Consider the following 14,661-nt stretch of genomic DNA (forward strand, 5'->3'; position numbering starts at 1 on the left):
AGAGAGTTCAGCTACAAACAAATCTCCCTGTAGAGAGATTAGCTAGAAGAAGTTACCTTGTAGAGAGTTCAGCTACAAAGAAACCATCATGTAGAGAATTCAGCTACAAACAAATCTCCCTGTAGAGAGATCAGCTAGAAGAAGTTACCTTGTAGAGAGTTCAGTTACAAAGAAACCACCATGTAGAGAGCTCAGCTACAAACTAGTGACCTTGTAGAGACAGCGGCTAGAAGAAGTTACCTTGTAGAGAGTTCAGCTACAAAGAAACCATTCTTTAAAGAGCTCAGCTGCAAACAAATCACCTGTACAGAATTCAGCTACAAATAAATCACCCTGTAGAAAGATGAGCTAGAAAAAGTTACCTTGTAGAGAGTTCAGTTACAAAGAAACCACCATGTAGAGAATTCAGCTACAAACTAGTGACCCTGTAAAGACATCAGCTAGAAGAAGTTACCTTGAGAGAGTTCAGCTACAAAGAAACCATTATTTAAAGAGCTCAGCTGCAAACAAATCACCTATACAGAATTCAGCTACAAACAAATCACCATGTAGAGAGATCAGCTAGAAGAAGTTATCTTGTAGATAGTTCAGCTACAAACAAATCACCCTGTAGAGAAATCAGCTAGAAGAATTTAACTTGTAGAGAGTTAAGCTACAAAGAAACCATCATTTAGAGAGTTCAGCTTCAAACAAATCACCTGTAGAGAGTTCAGCTATAAACAAATCTCCCTGTAGAGAGATCAGCTAGAAGAAGTTACCTTGTAGAGAGTTCAGCTACAAACAAATCACCCTGTAGAGAGATCAGCTAGAAGAAGTTACCTTGTAGAAAGTTCAGTTAGAAGAAGTTACCTTTTAGAGAGTTCAGCTACAAAGAAAACCATTCTGTAAAGAGCTCAGCTGCAAACAAATCACCTGTACAGAATTCAGCTACAAACAAATCACCCTGTAGAGAGATCAGCTAGAAGAAATTACTTTGTAGAGAGTTCAGCTACAAAGAAACCATCATGTAGAGAGTTCAGCTGCAAAGAAATCACCCTGTATAAAATTCTGCCACAAACAAATTGCCCTGTAGAAAGATCAGTTAGAAGAAGTTACCTTGTAGATAGTTCAGCTACAAACAGATCTCCCTGTAGAGAGATCAGCTAGAAGAAATTACCTTGTAGAGAGTTCAGCTACAAAGAAACCACCATGTAGAGAGTTCAGCTGCAAAGAAATCACCCTGTAGAAAATGCAGCCACAAACAAATTGCCCTGTAGAAAGATCACACTGTGAAAAAGATGGGATATAAGATGGTATTTCCAGTGGCTTATTGAATACAAATAAGCTTTAATATAAACCCTGTATTATACTCATGTTATACTTTAGTATAATGCATACTATACTATTACATATATGGTTTCAGTTTATTTACCACATTACCTGAAATAGCTTATATCTAGTATAATTCCCAGACTATACCATCACATATATGGTTTCAGTATGTTTAACACATTAACTAAAGCCTTACATGAGATTGTTAGTATAATACAGGTTATATCAAGCTTTTTTGTATTCAATAAGCCACTGGAAATACCATCTTATATCCCTCTTTTTTCACAGTGTCAGTTAGAAGAAGTTACCTTTTAGAGAGTTCAGCTTACAAAGAAACCACCCTGTAGAGAGATCAGCTATAAGAAGTTACCTTGTAGATCGTTCAGCTACAAAAAATCACCCTGTAGAGAGATCAGCTAGAAGAAGCTACCTTGTAGAGAGTTCAGCTACAAAGAAGCCACCATGTAGAGAGTTCAGCTGCAAAGAAATCACCCTTTATAAAATTCTGCCACAAACAAATTGCCCTGTAGAAAGATCAGTTAGAAGAAGTTGCCTTGTAGAGAGTTCAGCTACAAAGAAACCATTTTGTAAAGAGCTCAGCTGCAAACAAATCACCTGTACAGAATTCAGCTACAAACAAATCACCCTGTAGAGAGATCAGCTAGAAGAAGTTACCTTGTAGATAATTCAGCTACAAACAAACCATCATTTAGAAAGTTCAGCTTCAAAAAAATCACCTGTAGAGAGTTTAGCTACAAACAAATCTCCCTGTAGAGAGATCAGCTAGAAGAAGTCACCTTGTAGAAAGTTCAGTTACAAAGAAACCACCATGTAGAGAGTTCAGCTACAAACTAGTCACCTTGTAGAGACATCAGCTAGAAAAGTTACCTTGTAGAGAATTCAGCTACAAAGAAACCATTCTGTAAAGAGCTCAGCTGCAAACAAATCACCTGTACAGAATTCAGCTACAAACAAATCACCCTGTAGAGAGATCAGCTAGAAGAAATTACCTTGAAGATAGTTCAGCTACAAACAAATCACCCTGTAGAAAGATCAGTTAGAAGAAGTTACTTTGTAGAGAGTTCAGCTACAAAGAAACCATTTTGTAAAGAGCTCAGCTGCAAACAAATCACCTGTACAGAATTCAGCTACGAACAAATCACCCTGTAGAGAGATCAGCTAGAAGAACTTACCTTGTAGATAGTTCAGCTACAAACAAATCTCCCTGTAGAGAGATCAGCTAGAAGAAATTACCTTGTAGAGAGTTCAGCTACAAAGAAACCACTATGTAGAGAGTTCAGCTGCAATGAAATGACCACTGCCCAAATTTCAAGGCAATAGCTCTTTCCAATCTGAAGTTATCTATTGTCAAAGTTGGCAAATTGGATGTGTGTGGAAGGCCCCATTTCGCAAATCCGGTCACATATGTATTATATATATATATATATATATATATATATATATATAATTTGTAAATTTACTGATAAAATATTTAAAGTACATCTACTTCATCTTTTCTTCTTCCTGTAGTAAAGAAAAAAAACATAGGTTAAAAAAGTCCCAAAGCTGGCCATAGGCCGGCTTTGGGGTATACAAATACAAAAAGAAATGAAATCTAATCCAAAACAGCCAAGCTGTAAAAAAAGTGTGCGGCCCTCAGAAAGGCTATGGTGAAAAAAGATGTGAAATCCAAGGTGGCGGCCAAGAAATGGCTGTGATGGTAGGTTAATGGTAAAAATTTTAATAACGACAATTCAGGTGAATTTTTGTGCCGCTTCACAAAATTTACCTGAATTGTCATTATTAAAATTTTTACCATTAACCTACCATGACAGCCATTTCTTGGCCACCACCTTGGATTTCACATCTTTTTTCACCATAGCCTTTCTGAGGGCCGCAAACTTTTTTTACAGCTTGGCTGTTTTGGATTAGATAATAATATTTAGAACATAGTACGCTTTGATCTTTGATATTAATTTTAATGAGGTCTCTAATTTCACTAAGAAACTTCCTGGAATATTAGAAACCTCCTTGAGTTGGTTAGAAACCTGCTGAGTAGTTTGTTTAGGCTTTATGCGTATTCACTGTGCTCAGTCATATGTACTTAAAACCTAGATATGTAAAATTGTTTTGATTGTGGGTTTCAAAAATATAACGTGGTTAAAATTAAACACCGAACCATGCTTTATGTTGGTTAGGAACCATGCCCTTGGTTATTCATAGCTTCAGAAACTTCAACTTCACCTCAGTACCATGAAGAACCTTGGCTATAGCCTATACATAGATACACAGTGTACTGAATAATTAGTAAGCATGCAGAACAGCAATCCCTAAAGTCATGAAACATCTTACACAGTATTAATTTTGCTGGTTAGCTACATAGATTTTGACTGATATTCTAGACTCGTGATTTACAAAACTTAATTTTATGCAGTAGCTACTTAGCTGTATGAATTAGCTACTCAGAATCTTGCTTGGATTCATGCATATATGCATTTGTTGGTAAATGCATGGAATTTCCTAATGACGTACATATCTATTAAGAATTTCACATCCTGTCTAGAGTAAACTATTCAACATTGCTTTTTAGCAGCTTGCAATTGACTGGTCAATCATCTGAATTGTTTGCTTGTTTTACTAATCAGATTAGCAGGTCTTGCCCAGAATTGATGTTATTAATTTCATTGATCTTGTCAGTTACTCCCTGGCCCATTTAGTTTGCTGCCTCTGTTGATTAAAGTCACAAATTCCCTCAGATGGCTGTTCAACTAAGTTTATAGCAGTGTCGTAACCTATAACTACGTAGATGTGTTGTCACCCAGATTGAAGGGAGACAACGAAGTATTTTGTATGGGTATTACCAATGACCATTGAAATGTCACCAATACTGGCCATGGCCCCACAATACTAAACTAGCTATCTATGGTGACTATAAAGTAACAGTATGGAATAGGAAAAAGTAGCTACTTCTATATAAGGAATTTTACTATATATTGATCATGAGAAGGTGACAATGATACAGCTAATTATGAGAGTATACTCTACAGTCTGTGTTGTGTTCAGAAGGTCACCATTCAGAAGCATGCAGTCACTCGATCAATTCCATTTCACTGGCCGGATCATGGAGTACCAAAGTACAGCACTGCTCTATTGGAGTTTCAAAAGAGAATTTGAATTTATAAACATTGTAAACAAAAGACTGGCAAACACATGTTCTTCAGGTGCAATCAAGGTATTACAGGGTAACAATTGCTACTGTCACAGTCCAGTGCTGATTGTAATGGTCCATTGACAGTGAGATACAACACATCAGATATGAGAACAAATATTGTAGATGTCTACAATTGTGTTCTCAGGCTGAGATACTGGAGAAATTTTATAGTCCAATAATTATTAATCATAAGACATCGTACTTGCTATGAATAATATTAATGTCTAGTTAGTAGCTCATGCAGGTCTTCTTAAATACCACAGTAAGATATTTTTATAATTATTTGTAACAGCAAGTGTTGTCAGTGTTCCAAATAGTACAGTTGCTTAGCTGCAATTTTTAAGGATTTGGGGATGAAACAGATAGAAACACCAAACTACGTATATATTCCCCCTGTTGATAAACTTCAATACTGGAGGAGGAGCCATGTCCAAATATTACAAATATTGTAACCATCACAATAATGATTATTTATATCATTGATTACTCTGTTAGAGTGTGTATGAACTGGATTTCTTTGATCATACATCTTCTTTACCTGTTTGACATGTAATATAATTGATGCAATGCAATGGATAAAATAAAGCATAAAAGTTGACAATGCAGTTTAGGGATTTCATAAGTTACTAATAAGGTGGTATTAATGGTGTACTTATATTAAAGTTTTAATTGTACAGTAGGCCTGAGCCTATTATGCTCAAAAATTTACCTATTATTCTTTCCAGAATTTCCCAAAAAATTCTCCTATTATTCTTTTTGTTATTCTTGTATCCAGCCTATTATTCCATAATTATTCTCATTCAGTATATACCTGTAGCTAGTCGCTTAGTTTTCAAGATGCTGCTATAAGTAGTTTTGTCCAAATTATTAATAGCCATATATGAAGCATTCCACCTTATACATCATTTTTCTATCCACAATAGTTACAGCAGACTTAGAATAGCTATCTACAGTAATAATTGAAGTGTATTTAATTATTAGTGTATTATAATAATAGGCTGTATCTACTTTATAGCTACTAAGTTAGGTAGATAATAATGCTCAAAGACTTGAAGAAGATACACTGGTGTAAGATGTACAAGTTTCAGAATTGCAGATAATCATGCAGTTAAATCCCTGATGCTGGCTGCAGATTATTAACATGAAAAGATCTGACTGCTCTATTAGAGTATTTGAGCGTTCTATTAGAGTATATCGATCTTTTAGAGGCTTTTCAGCTCCTTTCAGCCAGCACTCCTGTCAGCTTTATATCATTTGTGGTAGCTTAACTCTTTCTTCTAGGTAATCAAGAAGAGACACGCCCCCTAATTCCACCGATTATTCCCATGGTCGTCCGATTATTCTAAAATTATGCCTATAACCATCCTATTATTCCGGAATTATTCTCATGAAATTGGTGACCTATTATTCTCAAGATTATGCTGGCATAATAGGCGCAGGCCTATTGTACAGTGCTAAAGAATCTTTGTGAAACACTCTAATAATACAATCACTTATTCAAAACTTTAATTTATTTATGGTAACAACAATATAAGAACTGTTTATCACAGTTACAGCTGCACAATTCATATCAGTGCATTTGTCTGTGAATGTGATTTCTTACATGCACATGCATCTTTCTCCACAATTCAAAAATCTCTTGCAGCCAGGTATATGCAGGCTTTTGAGGCCACTAGAAGAATTCTCAGGAAAGCATCTGCATTTTTTACTTAATTTCTATACACGTGTATACCCAAAATCTTCTGCACTAGGCAAGTTTACATAGGTTATGTCACTGGTACTCCAAATGCCAGCTTGGTAGGCAACTTGTTTACAATACTGTAAGAAAGCACCCTTAGTTGGTGTGAAATTGACTCCATTGTTCTATTCTTTTGATGAAATAATTGTCAGAAAATAAGGGTGGGTAGAGGTGGTAGCAGAAACAGAACCTCCAATTGTGTTTGATGCCAAGGTACTATATAATGTTGCTATAGTTCATCTTTTGCCTTCAGGCCTGCACTTGGGCATAATAGGTAGGCAAAGGCATTGAGCATAATGCCAGCATGATAGGCAAAATTTTTGTGCATTGATTATCAGAGAAGTTGAAACTCTACATATATTGCATGATTCAGTCTAATAAAACATGCAAACACAATATTTACAGCTCCTTGACTCCTTGTCAAGAAAAGAGTGGAAAAGATTGATATATTCTCATAGAAGTCACCACATGTTTAAATATCCTAATAGAACGTTCACAGGTGTTAATACCCTATAATAGAGCAGTCAAGACACAATTTCCAACGAGCATATTTTGGGTATAATGGAGCACAACTGGGCATAAATGGAGCATAATAGAGGAAATGTTGGAGTATTGCTCAAAAGCATAACAGGCAATTTCAAAACCATAACAGGCTCAGGCCTACTGTACCTTTGGTGAATATACTACCAGTGTCTTCATACCATTAGAAGCTTTTAAGCACAGCAGTCTTCGGTGCTTATAAGCTCCTGATACCATACATATCTAGAAACCTCTACTCTAGTTGATGTAGTGTGGGATACTTATGTCATATAAAACATTTATGAATAAATAGGAATAAAGAGGCAGGAAAAAAAACTACCAAACAACAGAATTTATTTTCTTCATGACTAATGAAAAGCATCTCTTTGTTTCCTTTAAATTGACATCAATGAAGAGTATCACTTGATACACTCACTATCAAATCTGTAAATTCTTTTTGTCATGCCATTTGTCGTCCTTTTTGTACGTAACTTTAGAGTTTCTGTAGATTGTTTCTTTTCTTTGTAGTGTACTTTTGTTATCCTTTGTCCTTGTAATGTTATTTTTCTACTGTATGTGTTGAGGGAATCATATTTCTACAGGCTATGCCTTTTGATGCCACCTGTCATTTTGACTAATTATAAATAAAATAGTAAGTGTAGAAGGAAAGCACGTAGCCACTATAACTGGCATGCTACTGGCCATGGCTGCCACAGGTGCACCATAGAAACACCAGAATGCTATTTCACCTCCAAGATGACCTTGACATTGGTTCAACCATAGCTGCCTGCTTGGTACACATAGTTGACACATATGTAGTACCAATCTTTAATATAGGCAAAATTCCATAGTTTGCAGATGTATAGCTCTTAGAAATAATTGACATCAATGCAATATACAACGTTCTGGGAAAGAAATATATCCACGGCATTACCTGTTTTCACTCCTTTGCAAGTTGCAACTTCCACTTTTTTCAAAAAATCTGCATGGAACTTATATTCAGATGTCACTAATACATTTATCACATACTGTAGCCTCCCATCCCCATTCTTTAATAACAAGCACTTCAAGCTTCTGGAACAGTACTGTATTGTCATGTATGACAAGACAAGCAACCTGGAATGTATCAATGAGGCCCAGAAAGAGTTGTTTTGTCAGAAGAATAGAACAATGGAATTAATTCCACCAACTAAGGTTGTCTTCTTAAAGTACTATAAACAAGCTGCCTACCAAACTGACATTTGGAGCACCAGTGACATATATAGCTTATGTACAAACATGCCAACTACAGAAGATTTATGGAAATTACAACTGTAAGTAAAGATTATAGATGGTTTTCTGTGTGTTCAGTAGTCTCAAAAGCCTACACAGACTGGTCAAAAATTCAAGAGGTTGTAGAGGAAGATGTGCATGTAAGAATGTACAGTGGAAATGCACTGAATTATGCAGCTGTAACTGTGATGGATAGTTGTTACTGTGAGTAAGCGACTGCATTATTAGAGTGTTTCACAGAGATTCAGTATAAGTATTTCTCTAGCACTTTGCAATACAGACTTTCAGATCATTAATAGCACCTTATTATTAACAATGAAATCCTTAAATTGTATTGTCAATTTCATGCAAGCATTTCCAATAGTTTATACTTTACTTTGTATAATTTTTCAAAGATGTTTTTAAGATTTATAGCTAATGACTTTACTGCAGTAATGGTGTCACTACCATTAAGAAACTGACCTACATGTCAAACAAATGAAGAAGATACGTTTTTCTTAAAATTCAGTTCATGCACTCTCTAGTAGAACAGTCAATGATATATTCATATTTTGATGGTTATAGGAGGTGGCTCTCCCTCTAGTATTGAAGCTTATCAACAGAAGAGTTCAGGAATAATTTTATCAAATACAGTTTGGCATTTTTGTCCACTTCTTTATCAAACCCTTAAAATATTGGAGCTAAGCAACTGTGCTAACTGATTTACACTCCAGTTAGGTGTTGACTCAGAAGCAATAATTACAACATTTCATCTCACTGCAAAATTGAGTGGCTCTGCAGTAGTGAGATTTTTGTATCACAATGATGTGCCAGTCTCATTTCACAATCATCATGACAAATATTTACACACAGAGGCAGACACGGACACACACACACACACACACACACACACACACACACACACACACACACACACACACACACACACACGCACACGCACACAAACAGACACAAACAGCTGCTGACACAAACACACGCACATACAAACAGACAGACAGACAGATACACAAACCCACACACATGGTAGTCTGTCATGCTTCCAAGAAATCCAGCATGTTGCACAGTGATACTGTAGGAAGAATGAAAATGTGATTTTCACATGTGCACAATTCCACAGTCCCTTCTCCAAAATTGGATTCTAGTAATGGTAGAGAAAAATTTGATTGAAATCATTCAAGCAGCTAGCCATTCCCAAGATATGGAGTTTAGATTTTTTCTTGATTTCTCAAGGTGTTCATAGGGGTTTAGAATTGGACTCTCCTTTATATGCATACCGGTATAGTACTTTACAGGTACTGATTTAACAATTTGGCACATACACACATGTAGATTAACCATTAGAATCAAAGAAATTGAAGTAACAGATACCATACGGCAAGAAATTCTGATGAAAGAAAACATTGATGATTTTGATGAATCAATTAAATTTATCACGTTTTCCTTCCATTTGTTGTACTGTACAAAGTTACAAAGCAAAATAGAAACTAAACAGGTGTGTAGGATTGCTGGGCTGAAGTACTCTGATAGAATGGTCACTGAGGGGTAAGAAAAAGCTGTCCAGCATTTGAACTATGGACATATAAATGGACTTCATGCCTAAAACCCAAACCCTTAACCATTGAGCCATTTTATTCATAGCACTTTACTTTTACTTTATAAAAGAAAGTTCAAGGTCAACTCTATATAATTTCATAGATCTAACAATGGAAAATTCTAGGTTACTCTAGAACATTCTATAATTGTGTGTTGCATTAGAAGTCCTCGAAGTGTGCATTCTGTTAGTGTATTATATACAAAAACATTAACAAACGGAACAAATGGTTGTATAAAACATACAATACAGTAAAGTTGTTCAATAATTATCACTTTATTTGTAGATTATCACTTTATCTGTAGATAAGAAGAAATGTGGGTAAAAATATGCGGCCTTCATAAACCTGATTACATTATTGGTATTTAATATATATGTTGCTGCTATTTCTTGGCTGCCACCGTAATTTCAAAACTTATTTTGCCTAGGCTTTTGAAGGCCACATCATTTTTGCGGTTTGACTGTTTTAGTGCATATAGTTTTATTACTAGTAAATATTTTTATGTCCATAAATTCACAACCATATATTAAGAGAAAAAATTAGGAATTTCAAATTTGAGTATGGATCATAGAAGTGAACAGGAACCTTCCTCATTACAAAGCTTTAGAAGTGAACTAGAGTAGTATGAGAAGCACCTCTGCAGTCAATCTAGTCATGCATGGTTACATATACCTTTCCAGTTTCAATGATCTACTGTGAATAAATATTTATGCAGTGCAGTGTCAGATACAGAGGGTTGCAATGGTTTCAGCTGAAACCTTCTTTGAAAATAGCACACCCCAAATTTATTTACGATTCGTGTATATAGGTGATTTTTTCTATTGGCAAAACTACTTATATATAGGTGATTTCTACTTTTCCTTTGAAATCATCATTACGGCGTTCAACAGCAGGTAGATAGGTTTTTTTTTTTTTTGATCTTCAACTTACAGCTAGGCTGAAGTTACAATTCCAGAGTGGAACCTGAAACCCTCTCTAAAAATTTCTAGATCCACCACTGCAGTGGTGGACAAAGAAATGGGCCAGACACAAATAAAATAGAACAAAGGGTATTTTTTATGATGGATGTTTGTAGCCCAGCACTACTTGAAGGCATTACTCATGCTTTAGCAAAGAAATTAGCTCTGTACCACAGTCTTAGCTGAGTTAATTACTTTATAGTTCATTAGCTAGTCAAAAGCGTAATCATTTTTAGAAACTTCTATGGTGGTTTATTGAAAGGTTCTGAATGCACTTTTGGGCTTGATTATAAACCGAAGACTTGAGACCACTTATGGATTTTTTGGCAGAAAATGATTATTATTTTTGTATTATTATTATAAAGTACATGCTTTCTTCAGCTGACCAATATTATGCATGGCAGTGAATTATACAATTATTATCGATTGCTAGAATTTACTGTATCAATTCATGTTCAGTTGGCCTTTTGTAGCTTACAGAGTTTATCATAATAGTGCAACAATGACACTGAAATATTGATTTTGTGATTTAGGTTTATCACTACCATCACACAGTCCTAATTTTGCCAAAACAGAAATATTTCATTGATTAGTTAAAGTGTCTACTTAAACATGTCATGACATAAAGATTTTGTATCATATCACAGAATATGATGGTAGTAGGAATCCTATTTTCGTGTGAAAAATATTGTCAACCAGAAACCACCCCTCCCCCAATATCTTCAAGGTGCCTTGGCAGTATTGGTTTAGTAAAATCAAGCTTAAAAGTGCCTTCAAAACACTTCTGATAAATTGCAATAAATTTTTTTTTATTTTCCTTAAATGGAATTTTAACTGACTGTCTGACTGACTGATGAGCATAAGTTACTCAGACTCAGTAAGTGGTAATGCTGTGGATGATTATAATAGCATTTTGCTATAATAGTAGGAATTAATACAATAACAGTGTTCAAAAAGGGGGATTAGCAACCTCACAAAGTACTGTACAATTTGATTATACTATGCACATCATTACAATGATGTACACTGCATATATTGCTTCTAGGGTTACAAGGAGCCCAATGCTTACATTATGGCACAAGGACCAGTATTTGATACAGGAATACAATGTGGCCACCATTGTTGTGGTTACCAGACAAATTGAAGATGCTAAAGTAAACACATTGCATTGAACAAATAATATGGGAATATTATATACCAATATCAGTAATATTATATTACCAAATAAGGTTAGCTAGTATACAAGTGTGGGTACCAGAAGCCAAGCAAATGATATTTGCTATAAACAGAGACAGTATAAGAGAAATAACAAAAAATAACCTTTCATCAGATCTGATATTCATTGCTATGTTATTTTCCATTTAACAGATAACCACCAAGTGCGTATCCTTATACAGTAATAGTACTTAAATTATTATTATTATTATACTTGCTATGAATAATACTAATGGCTACTTAGCAGCTTTTCAGTAGTTTGTCAGTGGTTCCTTTTAGAATCCCATACTTAGAGAGTAGCTTTAACATGTGATGTCGATCGTTAAAATTAATAGTCTATGGCAATGGCATAATTTTACACAACTTTGTTTTATCTAGTTTATTGTTACAATGTTCATACTTAGAATACACTGCCTTGTTGCAGCACATTGCATGTGGTATTGCTGTTCAAATTAAGAATAAAGTGAGTTATCTGTTGTGTCCCATCATAGATGCAACTGTTATTCCTTCTAAGATCAAGACCAAGAATCAGAGCAAAAGCTTCTTATCATGTAAATATTGATAGAATATTATTAGGTATCACTTTGTGCAGCTGATAATTCTACAGTACAGTTGGTAATGAACTATAGATTACCAATACTTCCTACATTGATGTAAGCTGACTTGCATGTAATGTTATGTTCTAATGGAGAGTTTTGTGTCACTTTAGGTATATTGTTGTAGAAAGGAGTACATAATTTGTCCTGGACCCATGGAATCAACTAGTGCTGAATTTTGAGGATGTTGGAGAATAAATCATGTTTAGTTATAACATTGGAGGCGTTCAGTGATGGAGAATGAAAAGGCAAGCATATCCTGACTGTTATAGCAGTGGAGTAGTTAAATTATAATAATATACCATCACATGCAGGAGGCTTCATTCAAGTATTGGCCAGACAAGGATTAGAATGTTGAATTTAGTTTGGTACTTTTGTTATTGAAACTATTTCTGAGGAGCCATTGAATGAGAGTGTCATCAAGAGGGTTATGAAGATAACATTAGAAAGCCTCCAGGACCATTACAGTATTAGGATGGCCACAACAGTATTATCCTAGCAGTCCTGTCCCTATGGTTGATATGGTTGAAATGATGGAACATTTCCAGTGTAGAACTGGCAATGTAACTATCACTGTCCACTGCAGGTAAGTAAGCAAACAATTATCATTTGAATGGATATTAAAGTGCTGTTACTGTCCTCAGATACAATTATTACATGTTTACTGTGTTCTTGTAGTGATTGTGTCAGACATTCTGGAACATTTTGTGCTCTGCATGGTGGTCATTCAAGGCTGAACAGATGTGTCCAGACAGTAACAACGATGCCTACACAGAAACCACAACTAGTAATAATAATGCTGCAACAGTGCAGTGTGATACATTTGTATTTTCATTAATACATTTGACAATTATAAGACATTGTGGAAATAGTAAACATCATCTTTTATTCTGACAGGACTAGTATAAACTCATTCACAATGTTCTTGCAATGTTTTGCCAAATATGACAAACGATGATAACTTCTCTCTGATCGTTGAGTTACCCCGCACAATAAAATCATTATCATCCAACAGTTTACTCCCACTGTAGTAGCATTTGTATTTTTGTAGTTATATATAGATTTAGCATTTTAGTGGGTGTAGATGCCCAATCAGTTAGCTAACTATTTTTGACAGAAGCTGTTTTTTTTTAAAAATTGTAGCTACTAGCTAATTATTGTTTGCACATGACAGCTGAAGGTGCATTATTCACTTCATAACTACACAGCACAGAACTTGAGAAATGTCTTGATGCCTCCTTTGCAACAATAATTAGAACAGACTAATGTCATTCCTTTTAATAAAAACAGCTTTTAGTAAAAAAAAAACAAAAAAACTAAACAGCTAAATAAAATGCTAGTGTTGGGTGCAGTTGAAAAACACTCTCTTTTTGCAGTGATGCTGCATGCCTTTGGAGACTAGGCTTCCTGTTATTTAAACAATGTCACTATATGGCATATAATGCTCTATTAGTACACTGATGCAGATAGGTCTAGTGAATTCGAGGCACGTGATGATGCGCACGTGTACGGCCGTTTTGTGAGGAGATGATGGCTGCAGTGATGTTCTTTGTGCGTTTTGTTTGCTTTGCGCGTAAGGAAGTCATATACATAGTGACACGAATACAGCATACATTCATACTGTATTAGCTATAGCTACGCGCTATATTCGTACTGTAGATGTAGCTAATGAAAATGAAGTGATGCCCTGAAGTGATGGGACTGTATCCTGCACGTTTCACCGCCGCAGGGCTTCTTCGTTCATATGAATGACAATCGAATAGCCGGCTGTGAAAAAAGAGTGCAGCCCGAGGCCGGGTGCGTGCAGCCTTCAAACTGAGCCCCTTGGGTACGAGACAAAGGTTATACGGCCAAATTTTAAAACTTAAAAAAAGGTAGTGGTTACTGAACCGAAAGGTTTTTTTTATTTTCGCGTCTAGTACACAGTTTCCCCGAGCATTCGACTAAGGAGACTTGAGTAGCATTAGCGTTAGGGTTAGGCTCGGGTTTAGCTTTGGTTTCTTCTTCACCTTTAGGTTACCGTTCTTCTACTGTATTATATAATGTGTTTACACTAGTAGCTCCAGCTCGGTACGGTACAGCACAAGTGGCATTACAGACAGGATGTTATCTGTAACACGGAGCTAATATACTATTAGAAACGGAAATTAACTTGTCTATACAGTCTATAGTGACTAACCTGTCTATACAGTCTATAGTGACTAAGCTGTCTATACAGTCTATAGTGACTAACCTGTCTATACAGTCT

The 14,661-nt window shown here is 35.5% G+C and overlaps 1 long non-coding RNA gene across 2 annotated transcripts; it reads left to right on the forward strand.

Annotated features, from left to right (window-relative positions):
- The first annotated feature begins 12,080 nt into the window (after positions 1-12,080).
- Positions 12,081-13,358, forward strand: LOC136267086 (uncharacterized). 2 transcript variants are annotated; one of them, XR_010706500.1, is made up of 4 exons: positions 12,081-12,470; positions 12,527-12,661; positions 12,728-12,999; positions 13,092-13,358. It is a non-coding gene; the product is annotated as an uncharacterized lncRNA (long non-coding RNA). The 2 variants fall into 2 exon arrangements; XR_010706499.1 differs by having other exon boundaries at positions 12,081-12,661.
- Positions 13,359-14,661: the final 1,303 nt, after the last annotated feature.

Source organism: Dysidea avara, chromosome 9 (assembly GCF_963678975.1).
Source record: "Dysidea avara chromosome 9, odDysAvar1.4, whole genome shotgun sequence".
NCBI lineage: Eukaryota > Metazoa > Porifera > Demospongiae > Dictyoceratida > Dysideidae > Dysidea > Dysidea avara.